The sequence below is a fragment of the Centroberyx affinis genome, unplaced genomic scaffold (assembly GCF_046629955.1).
Source record: "Centroberyx affinis isolate AG114_WGS23_722 - 3 ecotype Tasmania unplaced genomic scaffold, CSIRO-AGI_Caff_v1 ptg000984l_1, whole genome shotgun sequence".
Lineage (NCBI taxonomy): Eukaryota > Metazoa > Chordata > Actinopteri > Beryciformes > Berycidae > Centroberyx > Centroberyx affinis.
In genome coordinates, this window is record NW_027279551.1 from 154,331 (window position 1) to 179,294 (window position 24,964).

Sequence of the window (24,964 nt, forward strand, 5' to 3'; positions counted from 1 at the left end):
GAAACATATTCGGGCAGGTCTTTTAAGAGAAAATGCACATGCCCGCTACTTTACGCAGCGGCCGTAACTTTAACTAAATAAGGAGGGGGTTCTCGACTGTAGCCCAAATGCAATCAAGTTGCAACAGTATCCATTCCAAGTCTATAACGAGCTAGCAGGGGTCTGTGCCACGAAGATTCACTACTTCTTTCAGGCGCTGGCATTCCAACCAAGGTAAGACTTGTTTTGGGGAATCAACACAACAACTGCGGAACATGACGACTTTGGAAAGTGCTGCCATTTTCTGCCGGCAAAGCAACTGTCGTTTTTCCGGTTGTGTGAAGAGACAGTTGACACTCTGAACGGGGATCTTTAAGAACAACCTCAAAGGTATACTATGAATTTCAAGGTTTTAAAGTTGAAGGCAAACGCCCAATGTGGGGCTCGAACCCACGACCCTGAGATTAAGAGTCTCATGCTCTACCGACTGAGCTAACCGGGCTCTTCCTCCAAGTCGCTTAGACACTTCTCTCGCCGAGCAGTAATAAAAAAGGTCCAAAATTGAGGGTTTACACAAAGTCCTTGTTTCAGGTGCTGGACTTCCAGCCAAGTCCAGCCAAGTTGTAAACACAACAACTAAGAAACCTTGCCACTGTGGAAAACGGCGTCATTTTCTCTGGACACAACAACAGTCTTTCTTCCCGTTCAGCGCAGAGACAGTCGGCATTTCGACAGAGAATCTTTAACAACAATCACAGAGGAACAGTACGAAGTTAAAGGTTTCAAAGTTGAAGGCAAACGCCCAATGTGGGGCTCGAACCCACGACCCTGAGATTAAGAGTCTCATGCTCTACCGACTGAGCTAACCGGGCTCTTTCTCAATCTGACTTTGAGCTTTTTCACGCCGAGCAATAATAGAACATGTTGTACATTGAGGATTTGCACAGACTCCCGATTGCTAGAAATAAGATTTGCATTGATAAAACGCACCGTAATATTGCAAAGCAAAGACAACAGAGTAAGGTACTGCTGGGATTTGAACCCAGGGTCTCCTGTTTACAAGACAGGTGCTTTCACCAGCTAAGCCACAGTACCTCCTTGTTTGGGGCTCTACACAAGGAAGAGGTGCCTTGTAAGCCCACCCTTCCATCGTCAAGCCAACAAATGTTTTCTTCTTTTCTCACTAGAGCAGCTGTACCTGCTGTTTTCATATGCGGGAAACATATTCGGGCAGGTCTTTTAAGAGAAAATGCACATGCCCGCTACTTTACGCAGCGGCCGTAACTTTAACTAAATAAGGAGGGGGTTCTCGACTGTAGCCAGGTGATGTTCAAATGCAATCAAGTTGCAACAGTATCCATTCCAAGTCTATAACGAGCTAGCAGGGGTCTGTGCCACGAAGATTCACTACTTCTTTCAGGCGCTGGCATTCCAACCAAGGTAAGACTTGTTTTGGGGAATCAACACAACAACTGCGGAACATGACGGCTTTGGAAAGTGCTGCCATTTTCTGCCGGCAAAGCAACTGTCGTTTTTCCGGTTGTGTGAAGAGACAGTTGACACTCTGAACGGGGATCTTTAAGAACAACCTCAAAGGTATACTATGAATTTCAAGGTTTTAAAGTTGAAGGCAAACGCCCAATGTGGGGCTCGAACCCACGACCCTGAGATTAAGAGTCTCATGCTCTACCGACTGAGCTAACCGGGCTCTTTCTCAATCTGACTTTGAGCTTTTTCACGCCGAGCAATAATAGAACATGTTGTACATTGAGGATTTGCACAGACTCCCGATTGCTAGAAATAAGATTTGCATTGATAAAACGCACCGTAATATTGCAAAGCAAAGACAACAGAGTAAGGTACTGCTGGGATTTGAACCCAGGGTCTCCTGTTTACAAGACAGGTGCTTTCACCAGCTAAGCCACAGTACCTCCTTGTTTGGGGCTCTACACAAGGAAGAGGTGCCTTGTAAGCCCACCCTTCCATCGTCAAGCCAACAAATGTTTTCTTCTTTTCTCACTAGAGCAGCTGTACCTGCTGTTTTCATATGCGGGAAACATATTCGGGCAGGTCTTTTAAGAGAAAATGCACATGCCCGCTACTTTACGCAGCGGCCGTAACTTTAACTAAATAAGGAGGGGGTTCTCGACTGTAGCCAGGTGATGTTCAAATGCAATCAAGTTGCAACAGTATCCATTCCAAGTCTATAACGAGCTAGCAGGGGTCTGTGCCACGAAGATTCACTACTTCTTTCAGGCGCTGGCATTCCAACCAAGGTAAGACTTGTTTTGGGGAATCAACACAACAACTGCGGAACATGACGACTTTGGAAAGTGCTGCCATTTTCTGCCGGCAAAGCAACTGTCGTTTTTCCGGTTGTGTGAAGAGACAGTTGACACTCTGAACGGGGATCTTTAAGAACAACCTCAAAGGTATACTATGAATTTCAAGGTTTTAAAGTTGAAGGCAAACGCCCAATGTGGGGCTCGAACCCACGACCCTGAGATTAAGAGTCTCATGCTCTACCGACTGAGCTAACCGGGCTCTTTCTCAATCTGACTTTGAGCTTTTTCACGCCGAGCAATAATAGAACATGTTGTACATTGAGGATTTGCACAGACTCCCGATTGCTAGAAATAAGATTTGCATTGATAAAACGCACCGTAATATTGCAAAGCAAAGACAACAGAGTAAGGTACTGCTGGGATTTGAACCCAGGGTCTCCTGTTTACAAGACAGGTGCTTTCACCAGCTAAGCCACAGTACCTCCTTGTTTGGGGCTCTACACAAGGAAGAGGTGCCTTGTAAGCCCACCCTTCCATCGTCAAGCCAACAAATGTTTTCTTCTTTTCTCACTAGAGCAGCTGTACCTGCTGTTTTCATATGCGGGAAACATATTCGGGCAGGTCTTTTAAGAGAAAATGCACATGCCCGCTACTTTACGCAGCGGCCGTAACTTTAACTAAATAAGGAGGGGGTTCTCGACTGTAGCCAGGTGATGTTCAAATGCAATCAAGTTGCAACAGTATCCATTCCAAGTCTATAACGAGCTAGCAGGGGTCTGTGCCACGAAGATTCACTACTTCTTTCAGGCGCTGGCATTCCAACCAAGGTAAGACTTGTTTTGGGGAATCAACACAACAACTGCGGAACATGACGACTTTGGAAAGTGCTGCCATTTTCTGCCGGCAAAGCAACTGTCGTTTTTCCGGTTGTGTGAAGAGACAGTTGACACTCTGAACGGGGATCTTTAAGAACAACCTCAAAGGTATACTATGAATTTCAAGGTTTTAAAGTTGAAGGCAAACGCCCAATGTGGGGCTCGAACCCACGACCCTGAGATTAAGAGTCTCATGCTCTACCGACTGAGCTAACCGGGCTCTTTCTCAATCTGACTTTGAGCTTTTTCACGCCGAGCAATAATAGAACATGTTGTACATTGAGGATTTGCACAGACTCCCGATTGCTAGAAATAAGATTTGCATTGATAAAACGCACCGTAATATTGCAAAGCAAAGACAACAGAGTAAGGTACTGCTGGGATTTGAACCCAGGGTCTCCTGTTTACAAGACAGGTGCTTTCACCAGCTAAGCCACAGTACCTCCTTGTTTGGGGCTCTACACAAGGAAGAGGTGCCTTGTAAGCCCACCCTTCCATCGTCAAGCCAACAAATGTTTTCTTCTTTTCTCACTAGAGCAGCTGTACCTGCTGTTTTCATATGCGGGAAACATATTCGGGCAGGTCTTTTAAGAGAAAATGCACATGCCCGCTACTTTACGCAGCGGCCGTAACTTTAACTAAATAAGGAGGGGGTTCTCGACTGTAGCCAGGTGATGTTCAAATGCAATCAAGTTGCAACAGTATCCATTCCAAGTCTATAACGAGCTAGCAGGGGTCTGTGCCACGAAGATTCACTACTTCTTTCAGGCGCTGGCATTCCAACCAAGGTAAGACTTGTTTTGGGGAATCAACACAACAACTGCGGAACATGACGACTTTGGAAAGTGCTGCCATTTTCTGCCGGCAAAGCAACTGTCGTTTTTCCGGTTGTGTGAAGAGACAGTTGACACTCTGAACGGGGATCTTTAAGAACAACCTCAAAGGTATACTATGAATTTCAAGGTTTTAAAGTTGAAGGCAAACGCCCAATGTGGGGCTCGAACCCACGACCCTGAGATTAAGAGTCTCATGCTCTACCGACTGAGCTAACCGGGCTCTTTCTCAATCTGACTTTGAGCTTTTTCACGCCGAGCAATAATAGAACATGTTGTACATTGAGGATTTGCACAGACTCCCGATTGCTAGAAATAAGATTTGCATTGATAAAACGCACCGTAATATTGCAAAGCAAAGACAACAGAGTAAGGTACTGCTGGGATTTGAACCCAGGGTCTCCTGTTTACAAGACAGGTGCTTTCACCAGCTAAGCCACAGTACCTCCTTGTTTGGGGCTCTACACAAGGAAGAGGTGCCTTGTAAGCCCACCCTTCCATCGTCAAGCCAACAAATGTTTTCTTCTTTTCTCACTAGAGCAGCTGTACCTGCTGTTTTCATATGCGGGAAACATATTCGGGCAGGTCTTTTAAGAGAAAATGCACATGCCCGCTACTTTACGCAGCGGCCGTAACTTTAACTAAATAAGGAGGGGGTTCTCGACTGTAGCCAGGTGATGTTCAAATGCAATCAAGTTGCAACAGTATCCATTCCAAGTCTATAACGAGCTAGCAGGGGTCTGTGCCACGAAGATTCACTACTTCTTTCAGGCGCTGGCATTCCAACCAAGGTAAGACTTGTTTTGGGGAATCAACACAACAACTGCGGAACATGACGACTTTGGAAAGTGCTGCCATTTTCTGCCGGCAAAGCAACTGTCGTTTTTCCGGTTGTGTGAAGAGACAGTTGACACTCTGAACGGGGATCTTTAAGAACAACCTCAAAGGTATACTATGAATTTCAAGGTTTTAAAGTTGAAGGCAAACGCCCAATGTGGGGCTCGAACCCACGACCCTGAGATTAAGAGTCTCATGCTCTACCGACTGAGCTAACCGGGCTCTTTCTCAATCTGACTTTGAGCTTTTTCACGCCGAGCAATAATAGAACATGTTGTACATTGAGGATTTGCACAGACTCCCGATTGCTAGAAATAAGATTTGCATTGATAAAACGCACCGTAATATTGCAAAGCAAAGACAACAGAGTAAGGTACTGCTGGGATTTGAACCCAGGGTCTCCTGTTTACAAGACAGGTGCTTTCACCAGCTAAGCCACAGTACCTCCTTGTTTGGGGCTCTACACAAGGAAGAGGTGCCTTGTAAGCCCACCCTTCCATCGTCAAGCCAACAAATGTTTTCTTCTTTTCTCACTAGAGCAGCTGTACCTGCTGTTTTCATATGCGGGAAACATATTCGGGCAGGTCTTTTAAGAGAAAATGCACATGCCCGCTACTTTACGCAGCGGCCGTAACTTTAACTAAATAAGGAGGGGGTTCTCGACTGTAGCCAGGTGATGTTCAAATGCAATCAAGTTGCAACAGTATCCATTCCAAGTCTATAACGAGCTAGCAGGGGTCTGTGCCACGAAGATTCACTACTTCTTTCAGGCGCTGGCATTCCAACCAAGGTAAGACTTGTTTTGGGGAATCAACACAACAACTGCGGAACATGACGACTTTGGAAAGTGCTGCCATTTTCTGCCGGCAAAGCAACTGTCGTTTTTCCGGTTGTGTGAAGAGACAGTTGACACTCTGAACGGGGATCTTTAAGAACAACCTCAAAGGTATACTATGAATTTCAAGGTTTTAAAGTTGAAGGCAAACGCCCAATGTGGGGCTCGAACCCACGACCCTGAGATTAAGAGTCTCATGCTCTACCGACTGAGCTAACCGGGCTCTTTCTCAATCTGACTTTGAGCTTTTTCACGCCGAGCAATAATAGAACATGTTGTACATTGAGGATTTGCACAGACTCCCGATTGCTAGAAATAAGATTTGCATTGATAAAACGCACCGTAATATTGCAAAGCAAAGACAACAGAGTAAGGTACTGCTGGGATTTGAACCCAGGGTCTCCTGTTTACAAGACAGGTGCTTTCACCAGCTAAGCCACAGTACCTCCTTGTTTGGGGCTCTACACAAGGAAGAGGTGCCTTGTAAGCCCACCCTTCCATCGTCAAGCCAACAAATGTTTTCTTCTTTTCTCACTAGAGCAGCTGTACCTGCTGTTTTCATATGCGGGAAACATATTCGGGCAGGTCTTTTAAGAGAAAATGCACATGCCCGCTACTTTACGCAGCGGCCGTAACTTTAACTAAATAAGGAGGGGGTTCTCGACTGTAGCCAGGTGATGTTCAAATGCAATCAAGTTGCAACAGTATCCATTCCAAGTCTATAACGAGCTAGCAGGGGTCTGTGCCACGAAGATTCACTACTTCTTTCAGGCGCTGGCATTCCAACCAAGGTAAGACTTGTTTTGGGGAATCAACACAACAACTGCGGAACATGACGACTTTGGAAAGTGCTGCCATTTTCTGCCGGCAAAGCAACTGTCGTTTTTCCGGTTGTGTGAAGAGACAGTTGACACTCTGAACGGGGATCTTTAAGAACAACCTCAAAGGTATACTATGAATTTCAAGGTTTTAAAGTTGAAGGCAAACGCCCAATGTGGGGCTCGAACCCACGACCCTGAGATTAAGAGTCTCATGCTCTACCGACTGAGCTAACCGGGCTCTTTCTCAATCTGACTTTGAGCTTTTTCACGCCGAGCAATAATAGAACATGTTGTACATTGAGGATTTGCACAGACTCCCGATTGCTAGAAATAAGATTTGCATTGATAAAACGCACCGTAATATTGCAAAGCAAAGACAACAGAGTAAGGTACTGCTGGGATTTGAACCCAGGGTCTCCTGTTTACAAGACAGGTGCTTTCACCAGCTAAGCCACAGTACCTCCTTGTTTGGGGCTCTACACAAGGAAGAGGTGCCTTGTAAGCCCACCCTTCCATCGTCAAGCCAACAAATGTTTTCTTCTTTTCTCACTAGAGCAGCTGTACCTGCTGTTTTCATATGCGGGAAACATATTCGGGCAGGTCTTTTAAGAGAAAATGCACATGCCCGCTACTTTACGCAGCGGCCGTAACTTTAACTAAATAAGGAGGGGGTTCTCGACTGTAGCCAGGTGATGTTCAAATGCAATCAAGTTGCAACAGTATCCATTCCAAGTCTATAACGAGCTAGCAGGGGTCTGTGCCACGAAGATTCACTACTTCTTTCAGGCGCTGGCATTCCAACCAAGGTAAGACTTGTTTTGGGGAATCAACACAACAACTGCGGAACATGACGACTTTGGAAAGTGCTGCCATTTTCTGCCGGCAAAGCAACTGTCGTTTTTCCGGTTGTGTGAAGAGACAGTTGACACTCTGAACGGGGATCTTTAAGAACAACCTCAAAGGTATACTATGAATTTCAAGGTTTTAAAGTTGAAGGCAAACGCCCAATGTGGGGCTCGAACCCACGACCCTGAGATTAAGAGTCTCATGCTCTACCGACTGAGCTAACCGGGCTCTTTCTCAATCTGACTTTGAGCTTTTTCACGCCGAGCAATAATAGAACATGTTGTACATTGAGGATTTGCACAGACTCCCGATTGCTAGAAATAAGATTTGCATTGATAAAACGCACCGTAATATTGCAAAGCAAAGACAACAGAGTAAGGTACTGCTGGGATTTGAACCCAGGGTCTCCTGTTTACAAGACAGGTGCTTTCACCAGCTAAGCCACAGTACCTCCTTGTTTGGGGCTCTACACAAGGAAGAGGTGCCTTGTAAGCCCACCCTTCCATCGTCAAGCCAACAAATGTTTTCTTCTTTTCTCACTAGAGCAGCTGTACCTGCTGTTTTCATATGCGGGAAACATATTCGGGCAGGTCTTTTAAGAGAAAATGCACATGCCCGCTACTTTACGCAGCGGCCGTAACTTTAACTAAATAAGGAGGGGGTTCTCGACTGTAGCCAGGTGATGTTCAAATGCAATCAAGTTGCAACAGTATCCATTCCAAGTCTATAACGAGCTAGCAGGGGTCTGTGCCACGAAGATTCACTACTTCTTTCAGGCGCTGGCATTCCAACCAAGGTAAGACTTGTTTTGGGGAATCAACACAACAACTGCGGAACATGACGACTTTGGAAAGTGCTGCCATTTTCTGCCGGCAAAGCAACTGTCGTTTTTCCGGTTGTGTGAAGAGACAGTTGACACTCTGAACGGGGATCTTTAAGAACAACCTCAAAGGTATACTATGAATTTCAAGGTTTTAAAGTTGAAGGCAAACGCCCAATGTGGGGCTCGAACCCACGACCCTGAGATTAAGAGTCTCATGCTCTACCGACTGAGCTAACCGGGCTCTTCCTCCAAGTCGCTTAGACACTTCTCTCGCCGAGCAGTAATAAAAAAGGTCCAAAATTGAGGGTTTACACAAAGTCCTTGTTTCAGGTGCTGGACTTCCAGCCAAGTTGTAAACACAACAACTAAGAAACCTTGCCACTGTGGAAAACGGCGTCATTTTCTCTGGACACAACAACAGTCTTCCCGTTCAGCGCAGAGACAGTCGGCATTTCGAAAGAGAATCTTTAACAACAATCACAGAGGAACAGTACGAAGTTAAAGGTTTCAAAGTTGAAGGCAAACGCCCAATTTGGGGCTCGAACCCACGACCCTGAGATTAAGAGTCTCATGCTCTACCGACTGAGCTAACCGGGCTCTTTCTCAATCTGACTTTGAGCTTTTTCACGCCGAGCAATAATAGAACATGTTGTACATTGAGGATTTGCACAGACTCCCGATTGCTAGAAATAAGATTTGCATTCATAAAACGCACCGTAATATTGCAAAGCAAAGACAACAGAGTAAGGTACTGCTGGGATTTGAACCCAGGGTCTCCTGTTTACAAGACAGGTGCTTTCACCAGCTAAGCCACAGTACCTCCTTGTTTGGGGCTCTACACAAGGAAGAGGTGCCTTGTAAGCCCACCCTTCCATCGTCAAGCCAACAAATGTTTTCTTCTTTTCTCACTAGAGCAGCTGTACCTGCTGTTTTCATATGCGGGAAACATATTCGGGCAGGTCTTTTAAGAGAAAATGCACATGCCCGCTACTTTACGCAGCGGCCGTAACTTTAACTAAATAACGAGCTAGCAGGGGTCTGTGCCACGAAGATTCACTACTTCTTTCAGGCGCTGGCATTCCAACCAAGGTAAGACTTGTTTTGGGGAATCAACACAACAACTGCGGAACATGACGACTTTGGAAAGTGCTGCCATTTTCTGCCGGCAAAGCAACTGTCGTTTTTCCGGTTGTGTGAAGAGACAGTTGACACTCTGAACGGGGATCTTTAAGAACAACCTCAAAGGTATACTATGAATTTCAAGGTTTTAAAGTTGAAGGCAAACGCCCAATGTGGGGCTCGAACCCACGACCCTGAGATTAAGAGTCTCATGCTCTACCGACTGAGCTAACCAGGCTCTTCCTCCTAGTCGCTTAGACACTTCTCTCGCCGAGCAGTAATAAAAAAGGTCCAAAATTGAGGGTTTACACAAAGTCCTTGTTTCAGGTGCTGGACTTCCAGCCAAGTCCAGCCAAGTTGTAAACACAACAACTAAGAAACCTTGCCACTGTGGAAAACGGCGTCATTTTCTCTGGACACAACAACAGTCTTTCTTCCCGTTCAGCGCAGAGACAGTCGGCATTTCGACAGAGAATCTTTAACAACAATCACAGAGGAACAGTACGAAGTTAAAGGTTTCAAAGTTGAAGGCAAACGCCCAATGTGGGGCTCGAACCCACGACCCTGAGATTAAGAGTCTCATGCTCTACCGACTGAGCTAACCGGGCTCTTTCTCAATCTGACTTTGAGCTTTTTCACGCCGAGCAATAATAGAACATGTTGTACATTGAGGATTTGCACAGACTCCCGATTGCTAGAAATAAGATTTGCATTGATAAAACGCACCGTAATATTGCAAAGCAAAGACAACAGAGTAAGGTACTGCTGGGATTTGAACCCAGGGTCTCCTGTTTACAAGACAGGTGCTTTCACCAGCTAAGCCACAGTACCTCCTTGTTTGGGGCTCTACACAAGGAAGAGGTGCCTTGTAAGCCCACCCTTCCATCGTCAAGCCAACAAATGTTTTCTTCTTTTCTCACTAGAGCAGCTGTACCTGCTGTTTTCATATGCGGGAAACATATTCGGGCAGGTCTTTTAAGAGAAAATGCACATGCCCGCTACTTTACGCAGCGGCCGTAACTTTAACTAAATAAGGAGGGGGTTCTCGACTGTAGCCAGGTGATGTTCAAATGCAATCAAGTTGCAACAGTATCCATTCCAAGTCTATAACGCGCTAGCAGGGGTCTGTGCCACGAAGATTCACTACTTCTTTCAGGTGATGGCATTCCAACCAAGGTAAGACTTGTTTTGGGGAATCAACACAACATCTGCGGAACATGACGACTTTGGAAAGTGCTGCCATTTTCTGCCGGCAAAGCAACTGTCGTTTTTCCGGTTGTGTGAAGAGACAGTTGACACTCTGAACGGGGATCTTTAAGAACAACCTCAAAGGTATACTATGAATTTCAAGGTTTTAAAGTTGAAGGCAAACGCCCAATGTGGGGCTCGAACCCACGACCCTGAGATTAAGAGTCTCATGCTCTACCGACTGAGCTAACCGGGCTCTTCCTCCAAGTCGCTTAGACACTTCTCTCGCCGAGCAGTAATAAAAAAGGTCCAAAATTGAGGGTTTACACAAAGTCCTTGTTTCAGGTGCTGGACTTCCAGCCAAGTTGTAAACACAACAACTAAGAAACCTTGCCACTGTGGAAAACGGCGTCATTTTCTCTGGACACAACAACAGTCTTTCTTCCCGTTCAGCGCAGAGACAGTCGGCATTTCGACAGAGAATCTTTAACAACAATCACAGAGGAACAGTACGAAGTTAAAGGTTTCAAAGTTGAAGGCAAACGCCCAATGTGGGGCTCGAACCCACGACCCTGAGATTAAGAGTCTCATGCTCTACCGACTGAGCTAACCGGGCTCTTTCTCAATCTGACTTTGAGCTTTTTCACGGCGAGCAATAATAGAACATGTTGTACATTGAGGATTTGCACAGACTCCCGATTGCTAGAAATAAGATTTGCATTGATAAAACGCACCGTAATATTGCAAAGCAAAGACAACAGAGTAAGGTACTGCTGGGATTTGAACCCAGGGTCTCCTGTTTACAAGACAGGTGCTTTCACCAGCTAAGCCACAGTACCTCCTTGTTTGGGGCTCTACACAAGGAAGAGGTGCCTTGTAAGCCCACCCTTCCATCGTCAAGCCAACAAATGTTTTCTTCTTTTCTCACTAGAGCAGCTGTACCTGCTGTTTTCATATGCGGGAAACATATTCGGGCAGGTCTTTTAAGAGAAAATGCACATGCCCGCTACTTTACGCAGCGGCCGTAACTTTAACTAAATAAGGAGGGGGTTCTCGACTGTAGCCAGGTGATGTTCAAATGCAATCAAGTTGCAACAGTATCCATTCCAAGTCTATAACGAGCTAGCAGGGGTCTGTGCCACGAAGATTCACTACTTCTTTCAGGCGCTGGCATTCCAACCAAGGTAAGACTTGTTTTGGGGAATCAACACAACAACTGCGGAACATGACGGCTTTGGAAAGTGCTGCCATTTTCTGCCGGCAAAGCAACTGTCGTTTTTCCGGTTGTGTGAAGAGACAGTTGACACTCTGAACGGGGATCTTTAAGAACAACCTCAAAGGTATACTATGAATTTCAAGGTTTTAAAGTTGAAGGCAAACGCCCAATGTGGGGCTCGAACCCACGACCCTGAGATTAAGAGTCTCATGCTCTACCGACTGAGCTAACCGGGCTCTTTCTCAATCTGACTTTGAGCTTTTTCACGCCGAGCAATAATAGAACATGTTGTACATTGAGGATTTGCACAGACTCCCGATTGCTAGAAATAAGATTTGCATTGATAAAACGCACCGTAATATTGCAAAGCAAAGACAACAGAGTAAGGTACTGCTGGGATTTGAACCCAGGGTCTCCTGTTTACAAGACAGGTGCTTTCACCAGCTAAGCCACAGTACCTCCTTGTTTGGGGCTCTACACAAGGAAGAGGTGCCTTGTAAGCCCACCCTTCCATCGTCAAGCCAACAAATGTTTTCTTCTTTTCTCACTAGAGCAGCTGTACCTGCTGTTTTCATATGCGGGAAACATATTCGGGCAGGTCTTTTAAGAGAAAATGCACATGCCCGCTACTTTACGCAGCGGCCGTAACTTTAACTAAATAAGGAGGGGGTTCTCGACTGTAGCCAGGTGATGTTCAAATGCAATCAAGTTGCAACAGTATCCATTCCAAGTCTATAACGAGCTAGCAGGGGTCTGTGCCACGAAGATTCACTACTTCTTTCAGGCGCTGGCATTCCAACCAAGGTAAGACTTGTTTTGGGGAATCAACACAACAACTGCGGAACATGACGACTTTGGAAAGTGCTGCCATTTTCTGCCGGCAAAGCAACTGTCGTTTTTCCGGTTGTGTGAAGAGACAGTTGACACTCTGAACGGGGATCTTTAAGAACAACCTCAAAGGTATACTATGAATTTCAAGGTTTTAAAGTTGAAGGCAAACGCCCAATGTGGGGCTCGAACCCACGACCCTGAGATTAAGAGTCTCATGCTCTACCGACTGAGCTAACCGGGCTCTTCCTCCAAGTCGCTTAGACACTTCTCTCGCCGAGCAGTAATAAAAAAGGTCCAAAATTGAGGGTCCAGCCAAGTTGTAAACACAACAACTAAGAAACCTTGCCACTGTGGAAAACGGCGTCATTTTCTCTGGACACAACAACAGTCTTTCTTCCCGTTCAGCGCAGAGACAGTCGGCATTTCGAAAGAGAATCTTTAACAACAATCACAGAGGAACAGTACGAAGTTAAAGGTTTCAAAGTTGAAGGCAAACGCCCAATGTGGGGCTCGAACCCACGACCCTGAGATTAAGAGTCTCATGCTCTACCGACTGAGCTAACCGGGCTCTTTCTCAATCTGACTTTGAGCTTTTTCACGCCGAGCAATAATAGAACATGTTGTACATTGAGGATTTGCACAGACTCCCGATTGCTAGAAATAAGATTTGCATTGATAAAACGCACCGTAATATTGCAAAGCAAAGACAACAGAGTAAGGTACTGCTGGGATTTGAACCCAGGGTCTCCTGTTTACAAGACAGGTGCTTTCACCAGCTAAGCCACAGTACCTCCTTGTTTGGGGCTCTACACAAGGAAGAGGTGCCTTGTAAGCCCACCCTTCCATCGTCAAGCCAACAAATGTTTTCTTCTTTTCTCACTAGAGCAGCTGTACCTGCTGTTTTCATATGCGGGAAACATATTCGGGCAGGTCTTTTAAGAGAAAATGCACATGCCCGCTACTTTACGCAGCGGCCGTAACTTTAACTAAATAAGGAGGGGGTTCTCGACTGTAGCCAGGTGATGTTCAAATGCAATCAAGTTGCAACAGTATCCATTCCAAGTCTATAACGAGCTAGCAGGGGTCTGTGCCACGAAGATTCACTACTTCTTTCAGGCGCTGGCATTCCAACCAAGGTAAGACTTGTTTTGGGGAATCAACACAACAACTGCGGAACATGACGACTTTGGAAAGTGCTGCCATTTTCTGCCGGCAAAGCAACTGTCGTTTTTCCGGTTGTGTGAAGAGACAGTTGACACTCTGAACGGGGATCTTTAAGAACAACCTCAAAGGTATACTATGAATTTCAAGGTTTTAAAGTTGAAGGCAAACGCCCAATGTGGGGCTCGAACCCACGACCCTGAGATTAAGAGTCTCATGCTCTACCGACTGAGCTAACCGGGCTCTTCCTCCAAGTCGCTTAGACACTTCTCTCGCCGAGCAGTAATAAAAAAGGTCCAAAATTGAGGGTTTACACAAAGTCCTTGTTTCAGGTGCTGGACTTCCAGCCAAGTTGTAAACACAACAACTAAGAAACCTTGCCACTGTGGAAAACGGCGTCATTTTCTCTGGACACAACAACAGTCTTTCTTCCCGTTCAGCGCAGAGACAGTCGGCATTTCGAAAGAGAATCTTTAACAACAATCACAGAGGAACAGTACGAAGTTAAAGGTTTCAAAGTTGAAGGCAAACGCCCAATGTGGGGCTCGAACCCACGACCCTGAGATTAAGAGTCTCATGCTCTACCGACTGAGCTAACCGGGCTCTTTCTCAATCTGACTTTGAGCTTTTTCACGCCGAGCAATAATAGAACATGTTGTACATTGAGGATTTGCACAGACTCCCGATTGCTAGAAATAAGATTTGCATTGATAAAACGCACCGTAATATTGCAAAGCAAAGACAACAGAGTAAGGTACTGCTGGGATTTGAACCCAGGGTCTCCTGTTTACAAGACAGGTGCTTTCACCAGCTAAGCCACAGTACCTCCTTGTTTGGGGCTCTACACAAGGAAGAGGTGCCTTGTAAGCCCACCCTTCCATCGTCAAGCCAACAAATGTTTTCTTCTTTTCTCACTAGAGCAGCTGTACCTGCTGTTTTCATATGCGGGAAACATATTCGGGCAGGTCTTTTAAGAGAAAATGCACATGCCCGCTACTTTACGCAGCGGCCGTAACTTTAACTAAATAAGGAGGGGGTTCTCGACTGTAGCCAGGTGATGTTCAAATGCAATCAAGTTGCAACAGTATCCATTCCAAGTCTATAACGAGCTAGCAGGGGTCTGTGCCACGAAGATTCACTACTTCTTTCAGGCGCTGGCATTCCAACCAAGGTAAGACTTGTTTTGGGGAATCAACACAACAACTGCGGAACATGACGACTTTGGAAAGTGCTGCCATTTTCTGCCGGCAAAGCAACTGTCGTTTTTCCGGTTGTGTGAAGAGACAGTTGACACTCTGAACGGGGATCTTTAAGAACAACCTCAAAGGTATACTATGAATTTCAAGGTTTTAAAGTTGAAGGCAAACGCCCAATGTGGGGCTCGAACCCACGACCCTGAGATTAAGAGTCTCATGCTCTACCGACTGAGCTAACCGGGCTCTTCCTCCAAGTCGCTTAGACACTTCTCTCGCCGAGCAGTAATAAAAAAGGTCCAAAATTGAGGGTTTACACAAAGTCCTTGTTTCAGGTGCTGGACTTCCAGCCAAGTTGTAAACACAACAACTAAGAAACCTTGCCACTGTGGAAAACGGCGTCATTTTCTCTGGACACAACAACAGTCTTTCTTCCCGTTCAGCGCAGAGACAGTCGGCATTTCGAAAGAGAATCTTTAACAACAATCACAGAGGAACAGTACGAAGTTAAAGGTTTCAAAGTTGAAGGCAAACGCCCAATGTGGGGCTCGAACCCACGACCCTGAGATTAAGAGTCTCATGCTCTACCGACTGAGCTAACCGGGCTCTTTCTCAATCTGACTTTGAGCTTTTTCACGCCGAGCAATAATAGAACATGTTGTACATTGAGGATTTGCACAGACTCCCGATTGCTAGAAATAAGATTTGCATTGATAAAACGCACCGTAATATTGCAAAGCAAAGACAACAGAGTAAGGTACTGCTGGGATTTGAACCCAGGGTCTCCTGTTTACAAGACAGGTGCTTTCACCAGCTAAGCCACAGTACCTCCTTGTTTGGGGCTCTACACAAGGAAGAGGTGCCTTGTAAGCCCACCCTTCCATCGTCAAGCCAACAAATGTTTTCTTCTTTTCTCACTAGAGCAGCTGTACCTGCTGTTTTCATATGCGGGAAACATATTCGGGCAGGTCTTTTAAGAGAAAATGCACATGCCCGCTACTTTACGCAGCGGCCGTAACTTTAACTAAATAAGGAGGGGGTTCTCGACTGTAGCCAGGTGATGTTCAAATGCAATCAAGTTGCAACAGTATCCATTCCAAGTCTATAACGAGCTAGCAGGGGTCTGTGCCACGAAGATTCACTACTTCTTTCAGGCGCTGGCATTCCAACCAAGGTAAGACTTGTTTTGGGGAATCAACACAACAACTGCGGAACATGACGACTTTGGAAAGTGCTGCCATTTTCTGCCGGCAAAGCAACTGTCGTTTTTCCGGTTGTGTGAAGAGACAGTTGACACTCTGAACGGGGATCTTTAAGAACAACCTCAAAGGTATACTATGAATTTCAAGGTTTTAAAGTTGAAGGCAAACGCCCAATGTGGGGCTCGAACCCACGACCCTGAGATTAAGAGTCTCATGCTCTACCGACTGAGCTAACCGGGCTCTTCCTCCAAGTCGCTTAGACACTTCTCTCGCCGAGCAGTAATAAAAAAGGTCCAAAATTGAGGGTTTACACAAAGTCCTTGTTTCAGGTGCTGGACTTCCAGCCAAGTTGTAAACACAACAACTAAGAAACCTTGCCACTGTGGAAAACGGCGTCATTTTCTCTGGACACAACAACAGTCTTTCTTCCCGTTCAGCGCAGAGACAGTCGGCATTTCGAAAGAGAATCTTTAACAACAATCACAGAGGAACAGTACGAAGTTAAAGGTTTCAAAGTTGAAGGCAAACGCCCAATGTGGGGCTCGAACCCACGACCCTGAGATTAAGAGTCTCATGCTCTACCGACTGAGCTAACCGGGCTCTTTCTCAATCTGACTTTGAGCTTTTTCACGCCGAGCAATAATAGAACATGTTGTACATTGAGGATTTGCACAGACTCCCGATTGCTAGAAATAAGATTTGCATTGATAAAACGCACCGTAATATTGCAAAGCAAAGACAACAGAGTAAGGTACTGCTGGGATTTGAACCCAGGGTCTCCTGTTTACAAGACAGGTGCTTTCACCAGCTAAGCCACAGTACCTCCTTGTTTGGGGCTCTACACAAGGAAGAGGTGCCTTGTAAGCCCACCCTTCCATCGTCAAGCCAACAAATGTTTTCTTCTTTTCTCACTAGAGCAGCTGTACCTGCTGTTTTCATATGCGGGAAACATATTCGGGCAGGTCTTTTAAGAGAAAATGCACATGCCCGCTACTTTACGCAGCGGCCGTAACTTTAACTAAATAAGGAGGGGGTTCTCGACTGTAGCCAGGTGATGTTCAAATGCAATCAAGTTGCAACAGTATCCATTCCAAGTCTATAACGAGCTAGCAGGGGTCTGTGCCACGAAGATTCACTACTTCTTTCAGGCGCTGGCATTCCAACCAAGGTAAGACTTGTTTTGGGGAATCAACACAACAACTGCGGAACATGACGACTTTGGAAAGTGCTGCCATTTTCTGCCGGCAAAGCAACTGTCGTTTTTCCGGTTGTGTGAAGAGACAGTTGACACTCTGAACGGGGATCTTTAAGAACAACCTCAAAGGTATACTATGAATTTCAAGGTTTTAAAGTTGAAGGCAAACGCCCAATGTGGGGCTCGAACCCACGACCCTGAGATTAAGAGTCTCATGCTCTACCGACTGAGCTAACCGGGCTCTTCCTCCAAATCGCTTAGACACTTCTCTCGCCGAGCAGTAATAAAAAAGGTCCAAAATTGAGGGTTTACACAAAGTCCTTGTTTCAGGTGCTGGACTTCCAGCCAAGTCCAGCCAAGTTGTAAACACAACAACTAAGAAACCTTGCCACTGTGGAAAACGGCGTCATTTTCTCTGGACACAACAACAGTCTTTCTTCCCGTTCAGCGCAGAGACAGTCGGCATTTCGAAAGAGAATCTTTAACAACAATCACAGAGGAACAGTACGAAGTTAAAGGTTTCAAAGTTGAAGGCAAACGCCCAATGTGGGGCTCGAACCCACGACCCTGAGATTAAGAGTCTCATGCTCTACCGACTGAGCTAACCGGGCTCTTTCTCAATCTGACTTTGAGCTTTTTCACGCCGAGCAATAATAGAACATGTTGTACATTGAGGATTTGCACAGACTCCCGATTGCTAGAAATAAGATTTGCATTGATAAAACGCACCGTAATATTGCAAAGCAAAGACAACAGAGTAAGGTACTGCTGGGATTTGAACCCAGGGTCTCCTGTTTACAAGACAGGTGCTTTCACCAGCTAAGCCACAGTACCTCCTTGTTTGGGGCTCTACACAAGGAAGAGGTGCCTTGTAAGCCCACCCTTCCATCGTCAAGCCAACAAATGTTTTCTTCTTTTCTCACTAGAGCAGCTGTACCTGCTGTTTTCATATGCGGGAAACATATTCGGGCAGGTCTTTTAAGAGAAAATGCACATGCCCGCTACTTTACGCAGCGGCCGTAACTTTAACTAAATAAGGAGGGGGTTCTCGACTGTAGCCAGGTGATGTTCAAATGCAATCAAGTTGCAACAGTATCCATTCCAAGTCTATAACGAGCTAGCAGGGGTCTGTGCCACGAAGATTCACTACTTCTTTCAGGCGCTGGCATTCCAACCAAGGTAAGACTTGTTTTGGGGAATCAACACAACAACTGCGGAACATGACGACTTTGGAAAGTGCTACCATTTTCTGCCGGCAAAGCAACTGTCGTTTTTCCGGTTGTGTGAAGAGACAGTTGACACTCTGAACGGGGATCTTTAAGAACAACCTCAAAGGTATACTATGAATTTCAAGGTTTTAAAGTTGAAGGCAAACGCCCAATGTGGGGCTCGAACCCACGACCCTGAGATTAAGAGTCTCATGCTCTACCGACTGAGCTAACCGGGCTCTTCCTCCAAGTCGCTTAGACACTTCTCTCGCCGAGCAGTAATAAAAAAGGTCCAAAATTGAGGGTTTACACAAAGTCCTTGTTTCAGGTGCTGGACTTCCAGCCAAGTCCAGCCAAGTTGTAAACACAACAACTAAGAAACCTTGCCACTGTGGAAAACGGCGTCATTTTCTCTGGACACAACAACAGTCTTTCTTCCCGTTCAGCGCAGAGACAGTCGGCATTTCGAAAGAGAATCTTTAACAACAATCACAGAGGAACAGTACGAAGTTAAAGGTTTCAAAGTTGAAGGCAAACGCCCAATGTGGGGCTCGAACCCACGACCCTGAGATTAAGAGTCTCATGCTCTACCGACTGAGCTAACCGGGCTCTTTCTCAATCTGACTTTGAGCTTTTTCACGCCGAGCAATAATAGAACATGTTGTACATTGAGGATTTGCACAGACTCCCGATTGCTAGAAATAAGATTTGCATTGATAAAACGCACCGTAATATTGCAAAGCAAAGACAACAGAGTAAGGTACTGCTGGGATTTGAACCCAGGGTCTCCTGTTTACAAGACAGGTGCTTTCACCAGCTAAGCCACAGTACCTCCTTGTTTGGGGCTCTACACAAGGAAGAGGTGCCTTGTAAGCCCACCCTTCCATCGTCAAGCCAACAAATGTTTTCTTCTTTTCTCACTAGAGCAGCTGTACCTGCTGTTTTCATATGCGGGAAACATATTCGGGCAGGTCTTTTAAGAGAAAATGCACATGCCCGCTACTTTACGCAGCGGCCGTAACTTTAACTAAATAAGGAGGGGGTTCTCGACTGTAGCCAGGTGATGTTCAAATGCAATCAAGTTGCAACAGTATCCATTCCAAGTCTATAACGAGCTAGCAGGGGTCTGTGCCACGAAGATTCACTACTTCTTTCAGGCGCTGGCATTCCAACCAAGGTAAGACTTGTTTTGGGGAATCAACACAACAACTGCGGAACATGACGACTTTGGAAAGTGCTGCCATTTTCTGCCGGCAAAGCAACTGTCGTTTTTCCGGTTGTGTGAAGAGACAGTTGACACTCTGAACGGGGATCTTTAAGAACAACCTCAAAGGTATACTATGAATTTCAAGGTTTTAAAGTTGAAGGCAAACGCCCAATGTGGGGCTCGAACCCACGACCCTGAGATTAAGAGTCTCATGCTCTACCGACTGAGCTAACCGGGCTCTTTCTCAATCTGACTTTGAGCTTTTTCACGCCGAGCAATAATAGAACATGTTGTACATTGAGGATTTGCACAGACTCCCGATTGCTAGAAATAAGATTTGCATTGATAAAACGCACCGTAATATTGCAAAGCAAAGACAACAGAGTAAGGTACTGCTGGGATTTGAACCCAGGGTCTCCTGTTTACAAGACAGGTGCTTTCACCAGCTAAGCCACAGTACCTCCTTGTTTGGGGCTCTACACAAGGAAGAGGTGCCTTGTAAGCCCACCCTTCCATCGTCAAGCCAACAAATGTTTTCTTCTTTTCTCACTAGAGCAGCTGTACCTGCTGTTTTCATATGCGGGAAACATATTCGGGCAGGTCTTTTAAGAGAAAATGCACATGCCCGCTACTTTACGCAGCGGCCGTAACTTTAACTAAATAAGGAGGGGGTTCTCGACTGTAGCCAGGTGATGTTCAAATGCAATCAAGTTGCAACAGTATCCATTCCAAGTCTATAACGCGCTAGCAGGGGTCTGTGCCACGAAGATTCACTACTTCTTTCAGGTGATGGCATTCCAACCAAGGTAAGACTTGTTTTGGGGAATCAACACAACATCTGCGGAACATGACGACTTTGGAAAGTGCTGCCATTTTCTGCCGGCAAAGCAACTGTCGTTTTTCCGGTTGTGTGAAGAGACAGTTGACACTCTGAACGGGGATCTTTAAGAACAACCTCAAAGGTATACTATGAATTTCAAGGTTTTAAAGTTGAAGGCAAACGCCCAATGTGGGGCTCGAACCCACGACCCTGAGATTAAGAGTCTCATGCTCTACCGACTGAGCTAACCAGGCTCTTTCTTGATCTTACTTTGAGGTTTTTCACACCGAGCAACAATAGAACATGTTGAACATTGAGGATTTACACAAAGTCCTTGTTTCAGGTGATGATTCAAGGAACCTGATACACTTAACAAGTCATGTCATGATGGTATTTGTTCTTGATGGATATTTTGATTTTAGGATGTTCAGTGGCTACGTTATATTGGTCTGAATGGTGAAATGTATATTTTTTAAATCAGATCAGGGAAAAGATCAAGTCTGTCATTACCTGACTTCCATTTAAAATACCTTAACTACTTACCAATGCAGGATGTCTAAGTTTTGTCAGCCTGGTTTCTATATGCAGTATATGATCATGTAGGACACTATAATTGTCTTTACAAACAATCATTACTATACAGTAACATTTTGGGGGATGTCCCCATGTCCTGTAGTGTGTTGTCTTTTTTATTCTGTGGCTTTTTTACCTTTACACTCTAACTGGTCTTTTTGTGTGTCAATCCTAATCCTAATTTGATCTAAAAAATATAGATATATAAAAAATATATGTAAAAAAATAATAATTTTCCATCATGTTGTCCTCATCTACCTCAAGTGAATGTACAGCATAATAAACTAATAATTTATTACTTTTACTAGACAGTACTTTGATGACACAACCTGCACATTTTGGTTTTTACAGGACTCATGGTCTGCTTATGTATGATAGGTTTACTGTAAGATTCAAGTCTTCTACAGCTGGTTGTGTGTGTGTGTGTGTTTCTCACATGTGCCAGAGGGGGGCAGTCCAAACTGAGATAACTCATGAGACGGCCTGATAGGGTGCTGTTACGGTGTATGAAACCACTGGAAATTACTATTCAGAAATCATTTGCAGCCTATATTTATGGCATATATTTATACTACTTGACTTGCTGAGATCTGTCTTTAGTCTTAAAACCTGTAAGAGGGGTTCACAATAGAGATATATTATCGTAGGTATTCATCACAAAACGTATTTGTGAACCAGTTCACATTATTCCAAGTTTTCTAAATTTGAAATGCAAAATAAGGTGTGTAGTGTGCCACATAGACCCCATCCTCATGAAATGTGTTTGTTTGTTTCATGTTTTGGACTTTGCATTTCTGAGAGAGAGCAACACTACAATAGTGTTTGGTTTTGTCATTGACTTTTAGTTGGTTTTGTATACATTGATTCCAATTGGACATTTGCATGCACTAGTGATATTCTAAGGCTGTGTTTGTTTTTTTCAAAAACATTACAGTTCAGGATAAAAGATAAAATTGTACTTACATGTGATCACTTGACCACAGCAAGTGGTATATCCTGTGAAAGTTTTAACTTCTGGAAAATCTAATTTCTACACAGCAGCAAAATGTACATTTCTTCAAATGTATATATACATCTTCTCCCATTGCTAATATTTGGGAGGTCTTTTAGACCCTGTTCCATCAAAGGAGTAAGAGAGCAGAATCTTGCTGAGAAATTTGGAAAAATAAACCAAAAGACTGTTGTGCCCAGACTAGGTTCCTAAACTGAAGAACTACTCAACAGGGAGAGAGCTCATTTGCCAAAGAGAGCTTATTTGCCAAAGTTATGCTCAGCCGCAAAGTGCATCAGTGCAAAAATGTGGCTGAGCATAAATTTTGCCTCTCTTTTTGTTTTCATGTAGAGTGCAGGTTTCTCTTGCCCTGCTGAGAAGTTTGATTCATTAAATGGGCAGATTTTGTCATTAAACTAAGTGATTGAATATCTCTGTCTAGGATGTAAAAGGTAAATCAAACGTAGCCAAACATACAAAACGATCTGCATCTTCCACCACACACACACACACGCATGCACACACATGCACACACACACACACACACACACACACAGGTCTGACCTTGAATCATCGCTGTCTGATAGCTCCCACTCCCACTTTGCATGGAAGGAAAAAATGTCAAGTGGGACATTTTTCTTTCTTCTTTCTCCTTCCTCCCTCCATTTTCACCACTCATTAAAGAAGAGTGATGGGTTCCACAGATGCACGCACACACACACACACACACACACACACACACCAGGTACAACAGTTAACCCAGAACACAAACCTGGCAAATATGGGAGCAATTACCTAGAGGCCACAGGGATCGGCTCTTTGGTGAGGTCCTCGGAACCTACACATGTAGGTACACTCAGAGGGCGCAACTCACTCACATAGGCACACACTCACACACCACTCTAGCAGACAGGCAAATATTTACACTGTCCTCATACTCATCCCCATCCTGCTGTATAGTCACCTTTTCAACTGATCCTCATCCTCCTCCCTGGACTTACACTGATCAAAGGGTTGCTTCATCAAACCGGTTGCAACTAGCTGAGATCCATTCATGTCCAAATCAACCAAGATGGTATATCTCAATGCAGCTCGTTGGTACATTTCTATCAAAAAAGTCAAGACCAATACATTAACCAGGTACTACAAAGGAGTGGTGCACATAACAAATACCATCTGATAAAAACCTAAAAACTGTTTCATGACACATTTCATGGTGAACACCAAGGTGTTTCTCTTTGAGACGTGAATTACCAGTTCTTTTTGGCCAACTCAAAACCATTAAATTGATTTGCAATGAATTAGATACTCTGCCAATGTAAAGCCAGTAGCAAGAAACTTGCAAGAAATGTGTATGTTTTGACTCTTGATGAACAGGTTCAGAGAGTTGTGCAATCTAGTTTTCTTTCAACTGAACAACATTTCCAAAACTAAGCATTTTTTTCCCTCTAGTGATCTGGAAAAAGGCCTCCATGCTTTTATTTGCTCTTCCTTTGACTGCTGCAACTCTCCGTATCCCTGCCTCTGTCCCCTCCTCATCTCCAGCAGCTAGGAGTCTTACTGGAACAAAAACACAAGGCCACATCACCCCAATTTTAGCATCTTTAAGTTGGTTACTGTTAGTTTTCAAACTGATTGTATAGCTTATATGAGCCAGCCTGAGGTCATTGGACAGGACTGTTCCAAAGTCTAGAATAAAAACAAGAAGTTCCTATTGACTGTTCCAAAATGTATATTTAAAAAGGCGATCTGGCCTTTGCTGTCAAGGTTCCTAGACTTTGGAACAACCAGCCTGACGACCTCAGGCATAAAAATGTCATCTATTGGATTATTGTTTGATAATCAATGTGTGGAGACTGTAGGCCAATTGGTTAGTCAACGATCTTCTAGTGTTAGTAAAGATTCCCCCTTATTACATTAAAGACAGCATTCCTGATTTTGTTATGTGCCCTTTAACCCCCTCCAAAGTCCATGATGTGTGTTGTGCTATTAATGCTAAAGCCAACACATATTTAACCTAACAACCTAACATATATTTGCTAGGATGTGGAAGACTGTTGAATAGACATTGTACTTTTTCTATGAGTAATATAAACTACAGTCTCAAATTGCAAACATTTGGTAGTAAGCTATCCTAATGATGACTTGTCTCTGCATATCTATTGGTTGAATGAGTCTGAAATATTTTCTATCATGATGATCTATGAATTGTTTTTAAAGGAGCAGTTGAAATGAAAATTCTGCCATTACTCACCTTCATGTCAGGGGAAACCTTCCATTGAAGTTTGTATGACCAAAATTTAAAAAATTTGGAGAAACAAACCCATTTCTCAAAAAATCCTCAGGCAAAAAATCCTCTTGACTTAGAGAATGGGGTATAAAAATAAGCAAATTGTGTGTGTGTGTGTGTGTGTGTGTGTGGACACACTGTTATCAGAAGAATGTCAGAGAGTCTGTGCCTCTCTGATCCAACCTGGGCCCCACTGCAGATGAGATGACGCATCAGATCTTGCCAGGCATATCTATGTGTGTGTGTGGGTGTGTTTGATTGTATGTGTGTTTGTCAGACATGGATGAATTTGAAGGTTGCTGGAAAATGTGTGTATGTGTCTCTGTGTGGCGTCAAACCTCATGTCACAAGTCCTTAAACTGATCTCATTGAGGGAACCTCCAAAGCAGAGTGAAGATTTGTACTTTTTTAGAAACACACACGCACACACACACACACACACACTCACACACACACACACACTCAGTGTAGAGAAGGAAGTGAGGAGGAACTTTCATTTGAAAAAGAAACAGTCCCGACATCTGGAAGCTCTTTCACCCCTTGACCCCATCCCCCTCTCCATTCCTTCTCCATGCCTCCTCCACCCACCTCTCGCTCCAGATCCTCTAGACCCATATCTGGAAAGAGTTAAGTGTG

At 44.6% G+C, this 24,964-nt stretch overlaps 51 non-coding genes across 51 annotated transcripts; all 51 read right to left on the reverse strand.

Moving 5' to 3' along the window:
* Nucleotides 1-408: 408 nt before the first annotated feature.
* On the reverse strand, nucleotides 409-481 carry trnak-cuu (transfer RNA lysine (anticodon CUU)). Its single transcript has one exon. It is a non-coding gene; the product is annotated as a tRNA-Lys (tRNA).
* A 297-nt stretch (nucleotides 482-778) lies between these two features.
* On the reverse strand, nucleotides 779-851 carry trnak-cuu (transfer RNA lysine (anticodon CUU)). The gene has a single exon. It is a non-coding gene; the product is annotated as a tRNA-Lys (tRNA).
* Nucleotides 852-1,000: 149 nt separating this feature from the next.
* Nucleotides 1,001-1,074, reverse strand: trnat-ugu (transfer RNA threonine (anticodon UGU)). Its single transcript has one exon. It is a non-coding gene; the product is annotated as a tRNA-Thr (tRNA).
* Nucleotides 1,075-1,614: 540 nt separating this feature from the next.
* Nucleotides 1,615-1,687, reverse strand: trnak-cuu (transfer RNA lysine (anticodon CUU)). The gene has a single exon. It is a non-coding gene; the product is annotated as a tRNA-Lys (tRNA).
* A 149-nt stretch (nucleotides 1,688-1,836) lies between these two features.
* trnat-ugu (transfer RNA threonine (anticodon UGU)) lies at nucleotides 1,837-1,910 on the reverse strand. The gene has a single exon. It is a non-coding gene; the product is annotated as a tRNA-Thr (tRNA).
* A 540-nt stretch (nucleotides 1,911-2,450) lies between these two features.
* Nucleotides 2,451-2,523, reverse strand: trnak-cuu (transfer RNA lysine (anticodon CUU)). Its single transcript has one exon. It is a non-coding gene; the product is annotated as a tRNA-Lys (tRNA).
* A 149-nt stretch (nucleotides 2,524-2,672) lies between these two features.
* trnat-ugu (transfer RNA threonine (anticodon UGU)) lies at nucleotides 2,673-2,746 on the reverse strand. Its single transcript has one exon. It is a non-coding gene; the product is annotated as a tRNA-Thr (tRNA).
* Nucleotides 2,747-3,286: 540 nt separating this feature from the next.
* trnak-cuu (transfer RNA lysine (anticodon CUU)) lies at nucleotides 3,287-3,359 on the reverse strand. The gene has a single exon. It is a non-coding gene; the product is annotated as a tRNA-Lys (tRNA).
* Nucleotides 3,360-3,508: 149 nt separating this feature from the next.
* trnat-ugu (transfer RNA threonine (anticodon UGU)) lies at nucleotides 3,509-3,582 on the reverse strand. Its single transcript has one exon. It is a non-coding gene; the product is annotated as a tRNA-Thr (tRNA).
* A 540-nt stretch (nucleotides 3,583-4,122) lies between these two features.
* On the reverse strand, nucleotides 4,123-4,195 carry trnak-cuu (transfer RNA lysine (anticodon CUU)). The gene has a single exon. It is a non-coding gene; the product is annotated as a tRNA-Lys (tRNA).
* A 149-nt stretch (nucleotides 4,196-4,344) lies between these two features.
* On the reverse strand, nucleotides 4,345-4,418 carry trnat-ugu (transfer RNA threonine (anticodon UGU)). Its single transcript has one exon. It is a non-coding gene; the product is annotated as a tRNA-Thr (tRNA).
* Nucleotides 4,419-4,958: 540 nt separating this feature from the next.
* trnak-cuu (transfer RNA lysine (anticodon CUU)) lies at nucleotides 4,959-5,031 on the reverse strand. The gene has a single exon. It is a non-coding gene; the product is annotated as a tRNA-Lys (tRNA).
* Nucleotides 5,032-5,180: 149 nt separating this feature from the next.
* On the reverse strand, nucleotides 5,181-5,254 carry trnat-ugu (transfer RNA threonine (anticodon UGU)). The gene has a single exon. It is a non-coding gene; the product is annotated as a tRNA-Thr (tRNA).
* A 540-nt stretch (nucleotides 5,255-5,794) lies between these two features.
* trnak-cuu (transfer RNA lysine (anticodon CUU)) lies at nucleotides 5,795-5,867 on the reverse strand. Its single transcript has one exon. It is a non-coding gene; the product is annotated as a tRNA-Lys (tRNA).
* Nucleotides 5,868-6,016: 149 nt separating this feature from the next.
* trnat-ugu (transfer RNA threonine (anticodon UGU)) lies at nucleotides 6,017-6,090 on the reverse strand. Its single transcript has one exon. It is a non-coding gene; the product is annotated as a tRNA-Thr (tRNA).
* Nucleotides 6,091-6,630: 540 nt separating this feature from the next.
* trnak-cuu (transfer RNA lysine (anticodon CUU)) lies at nucleotides 6,631-6,703 on the reverse strand. Its single transcript has one exon. It is a non-coding gene; the product is annotated as a tRNA-Lys (tRNA).
* Nucleotides 6,704-6,852: 149 nt separating this feature from the next.
* trnat-ugu (transfer RNA threonine (anticodon UGU)) lies at nucleotides 6,853-6,926 on the reverse strand. Its single transcript has one exon. It is a non-coding gene; the product is annotated as a tRNA-Thr (tRNA).
* Nucleotides 6,927-7,466: 540 nt separating this feature from the next.
* Nucleotides 7,467-7,539, reverse strand: trnak-cuu (transfer RNA lysine (anticodon CUU)). Its single transcript has one exon. It is a non-coding gene; the product is annotated as a tRNA-Lys (tRNA).
* A 149-nt stretch (nucleotides 7,540-7,688) lies between these two features.
* Nucleotides 7,689-7,762, reverse strand: trnat-ugu (transfer RNA threonine (anticodon UGU)). Its single transcript has one exon. It is a non-coding gene; the product is annotated as a tRNA-Thr (tRNA).
* A 540-nt stretch (nucleotides 7,763-8,302) lies between these two features.
* trnak-cuu (transfer RNA lysine (anticodon CUU)) lies at nucleotides 8,303-8,375 on the reverse strand. The gene has a single exon. It is a non-coding gene; the product is annotated as a tRNA-Lys (tRNA).
* Nucleotides 8,376-8,658: 283 nt separating this feature from the next.
* On the reverse strand, nucleotides 8,659-8,731 carry trnak-cuu (transfer RNA lysine (anticodon CUU)). The gene has a single exon. It is a non-coding gene; the product is annotated as a tRNA-Lys (tRNA).
* Nucleotides 8,732-8,880: 149 nt separating this feature from the next.
* trnat-ugu (transfer RNA threonine (anticodon UGU)) lies at nucleotides 8,881-8,954 on the reverse strand. The gene has a single exon. It is a non-coding gene; the product is annotated as a tRNA-Thr (tRNA).
* A 464-nt stretch (nucleotides 8,955-9,418) lies between these two features.
* Nucleotides 9,419-9,491, reverse strand: trnak-cuu (transfer RNA lysine (anticodon CUU)). The gene has a single exon. It is a non-coding gene; the product is annotated as a tRNA-Lys (tRNA).
* A 297-nt stretch (nucleotides 9,492-9,788) lies between these two features.
* On the reverse strand, nucleotides 9,789-9,861 carry trnak-cuu (transfer RNA lysine (anticodon CUU)). The gene has a single exon. It is a non-coding gene; the product is annotated as a tRNA-Lys (tRNA).
* Nucleotides 9,862-10,010: 149 nt separating this feature from the next.
* On the reverse strand, nucleotides 10,011-10,084 carry trnat-ugu (transfer RNA threonine (anticodon UGU)). Its single transcript has one exon. It is a non-coding gene; the product is annotated as a tRNA-Thr (tRNA).
* A 540-nt stretch (nucleotides 10,085-10,624) lies between these two features.
* On the reverse strand, nucleotides 10,625-10,697 carry trnak-cuu (transfer RNA lysine (anticodon CUU)). The gene has a single exon. It is a non-coding gene; the product is annotated as a tRNA-Lys (tRNA).
* Nucleotides 10,698-10,984: 287 nt separating this feature from the next.
* Nucleotides 10,985-11,057, reverse strand: trnak-cuu (transfer RNA lysine (anticodon CUU)). Its single transcript has one exon. It is a non-coding gene; the product is annotated as a tRNA-Lys (tRNA).
* A 149-nt stretch (nucleotides 11,058-11,206) lies between these two features.
* Nucleotides 11,207-11,280, reverse strand: trnat-ugu (transfer RNA threonine (anticodon UGU)). Its single transcript has one exon. It is a non-coding gene; the product is annotated as a tRNA-Thr (tRNA).
* Nucleotides 11,281-11,820: 540 nt separating this feature from the next.
* Nucleotides 11,821-11,893, reverse strand: trnak-cuu (transfer RNA lysine (anticodon CUU)). The gene has a single exon. It is a non-coding gene; the product is annotated as a tRNA-Lys (tRNA).
* A 149-nt stretch (nucleotides 11,894-12,042) lies between these two features.
* On the reverse strand, nucleotides 12,043-12,116 carry trnat-ugu (transfer RNA threonine (anticodon UGU)). Its single transcript has one exon. It is a non-coding gene; the product is annotated as a tRNA-Thr (tRNA).
* A 540-nt stretch (nucleotides 12,117-12,656) lies between these two features.
* trnak-cuu (transfer RNA lysine (anticodon CUU)) lies at nucleotides 12,657-12,729 on the reverse strand. Its single transcript has one exon. It is a non-coding gene; the product is annotated as a tRNA-Lys (tRNA).
* Nucleotides 12,730-12,983: 254 nt separating this feature from the next.
* On the reverse strand, nucleotides 12,984-13,056 carry trnak-cuu (transfer RNA lysine (anticodon CUU)). Its single transcript has one exon. It is a non-coding gene; the product is annotated as a tRNA-Lys (tRNA).
* A 149-nt stretch (nucleotides 13,057-13,205) lies between these two features.
* On the reverse strand, nucleotides 13,206-13,279 carry trnat-ugu (transfer RNA threonine (anticodon UGU)). The gene has a single exon. It is a non-coding gene; the product is annotated as a tRNA-Thr (tRNA).
* A 540-nt stretch (nucleotides 13,280-13,819) lies between these two features.
* On the reverse strand, nucleotides 13,820-13,892 carry trnak-cuu (transfer RNA lysine (anticodon CUU)). The gene has a single exon. It is a non-coding gene; the product is annotated as a tRNA-Lys (tRNA).
* A 287-nt stretch (nucleotides 13,893-14,179) lies between these two features.
* trnak-cuu (transfer RNA lysine (anticodon CUU)) lies at nucleotides 14,180-14,252 on the reverse strand. The gene has a single exon. It is a non-coding gene; the product is annotated as a tRNA-Lys (tRNA).
* A 149-nt stretch (nucleotides 14,253-14,401) lies between these two features.
* trnat-ugu (transfer RNA threonine (anticodon UGU)) lies at nucleotides 14,402-14,475 on the reverse strand. The gene has a single exon. It is a non-coding gene; the product is annotated as a tRNA-Thr (tRNA).
* Nucleotides 14,476-15,015: 540 nt separating this feature from the next.
* Nucleotides 15,016-15,088, reverse strand: trnak-cuu (transfer RNA lysine (anticodon CUU)). Its single transcript has one exon. It is a non-coding gene; the product is annotated as a tRNA-Lys (tRNA).
* A 287-nt stretch (nucleotides 15,089-15,375) lies between these two features.
* Nucleotides 15,376-15,448, reverse strand: trnak-cuu (transfer RNA lysine (anticodon CUU)). The gene has a single exon. It is a non-coding gene; the product is annotated as a tRNA-Lys (tRNA).
* Nucleotides 15,449-15,597: 149 nt separating this feature from the next.
* Nucleotides 15,598-15,671, reverse strand: trnat-ugu (transfer RNA threonine (anticodon UGU)). The gene has a single exon. It is a non-coding gene; the product is annotated as a tRNA-Thr (tRNA).
* Nucleotides 15,672-16,211: 540 nt separating this feature from the next.
* trnak-cuu (transfer RNA lysine (anticodon CUU)) lies at nucleotides 16,212-16,284 on the reverse strand. Its single transcript has one exon. It is a non-coding gene; the product is annotated as a tRNA-Lys (tRNA).
* Nucleotides 16,285-16,571: 287 nt separating this feature from the next.
* On the reverse strand, nucleotides 16,572-16,644 carry trnak-cuu (transfer RNA lysine (anticodon CUU)). Its single transcript has one exon. It is a non-coding gene; the product is annotated as a tRNA-Lys (tRNA).
* Nucleotides 16,645-16,793: 149 nt separating this feature from the next.
* trnat-ugu (transfer RNA threonine (anticodon UGU)) lies at nucleotides 16,794-16,867 on the reverse strand. The gene has a single exon. It is a non-coding gene; the product is annotated as a tRNA-Thr (tRNA).
* A 540-nt stretch (nucleotides 16,868-17,407) lies between these two features.
* Nucleotides 17,408-17,480, reverse strand: trnak-cuu (transfer RNA lysine (anticodon CUU)). The gene has a single exon. It is a non-coding gene; the product is annotated as a tRNA-Lys (tRNA).
* Nucleotides 17,481-17,777: 297 nt separating this feature from the next.
* trnak-cuu (transfer RNA lysine (anticodon CUU)) lies at nucleotides 17,778-17,850 on the reverse strand. The gene has a single exon. It is a non-coding gene; the product is annotated as a tRNA-Lys (tRNA).
* Nucleotides 17,851-17,999: 149 nt separating this feature from the next.
* trnat-ugu (transfer RNA threonine (anticodon UGU)) lies at nucleotides 18,000-18,073 on the reverse strand. Its single transcript has one exon. It is a non-coding gene; the product is annotated as a tRNA-Thr (tRNA).
* Nucleotides 18,074-18,613: 540 nt separating this feature from the next.
* Nucleotides 18,614-18,686, reverse strand: trnak-cuu (transfer RNA lysine (anticodon CUU)). Its single transcript has one exon. It is a non-coding gene; the product is annotated as a tRNA-Lys (tRNA).
* Nucleotides 18,687-18,983: 297 nt separating this feature from the next.
* trnak-cuu (transfer RNA lysine (anticodon CUU)) lies at nucleotides 18,984-19,056 on the reverse strand. The gene has a single exon. It is a non-coding gene; the product is annotated as a tRNA-Lys (tRNA).
* Nucleotides 19,057-19,205: 149 nt separating this feature from the next.
* Nucleotides 19,206-19,279, reverse strand: trnat-ugu (transfer RNA threonine (anticodon UGU)). Its single transcript has one exon. It is a non-coding gene; the product is annotated as a tRNA-Thr (tRNA).
* Nucleotides 19,280-19,819: 540 nt separating this feature from the next.
* On the reverse strand, nucleotides 19,820-19,892 carry trnak-cuu (transfer RNA lysine (anticodon CUU)). The gene has a single exon. It is a non-coding gene; the product is annotated as a tRNA-Lys (tRNA).
* A 149-nt stretch (nucleotides 19,893-20,041) lies between these two features.
* Nucleotides 20,042-20,115, reverse strand: trnat-ugu (transfer RNA threonine (anticodon UGU)). Its single transcript has one exon. It is a non-coding gene; the product is annotated as a tRNA-Thr (tRNA).
* A 540-nt stretch (nucleotides 20,116-20,655) lies between these two features.
* On the reverse strand, nucleotides 20,656-20,728 carry trnak-cuu (transfer RNA lysine (anticodon CUU)). Its single transcript has one exon. It is a non-coding gene; the product is annotated as a tRNA-Lys (tRNA).
* Nucleotides 20,729-24,964: the final 4,236 nt, after the last annotated feature.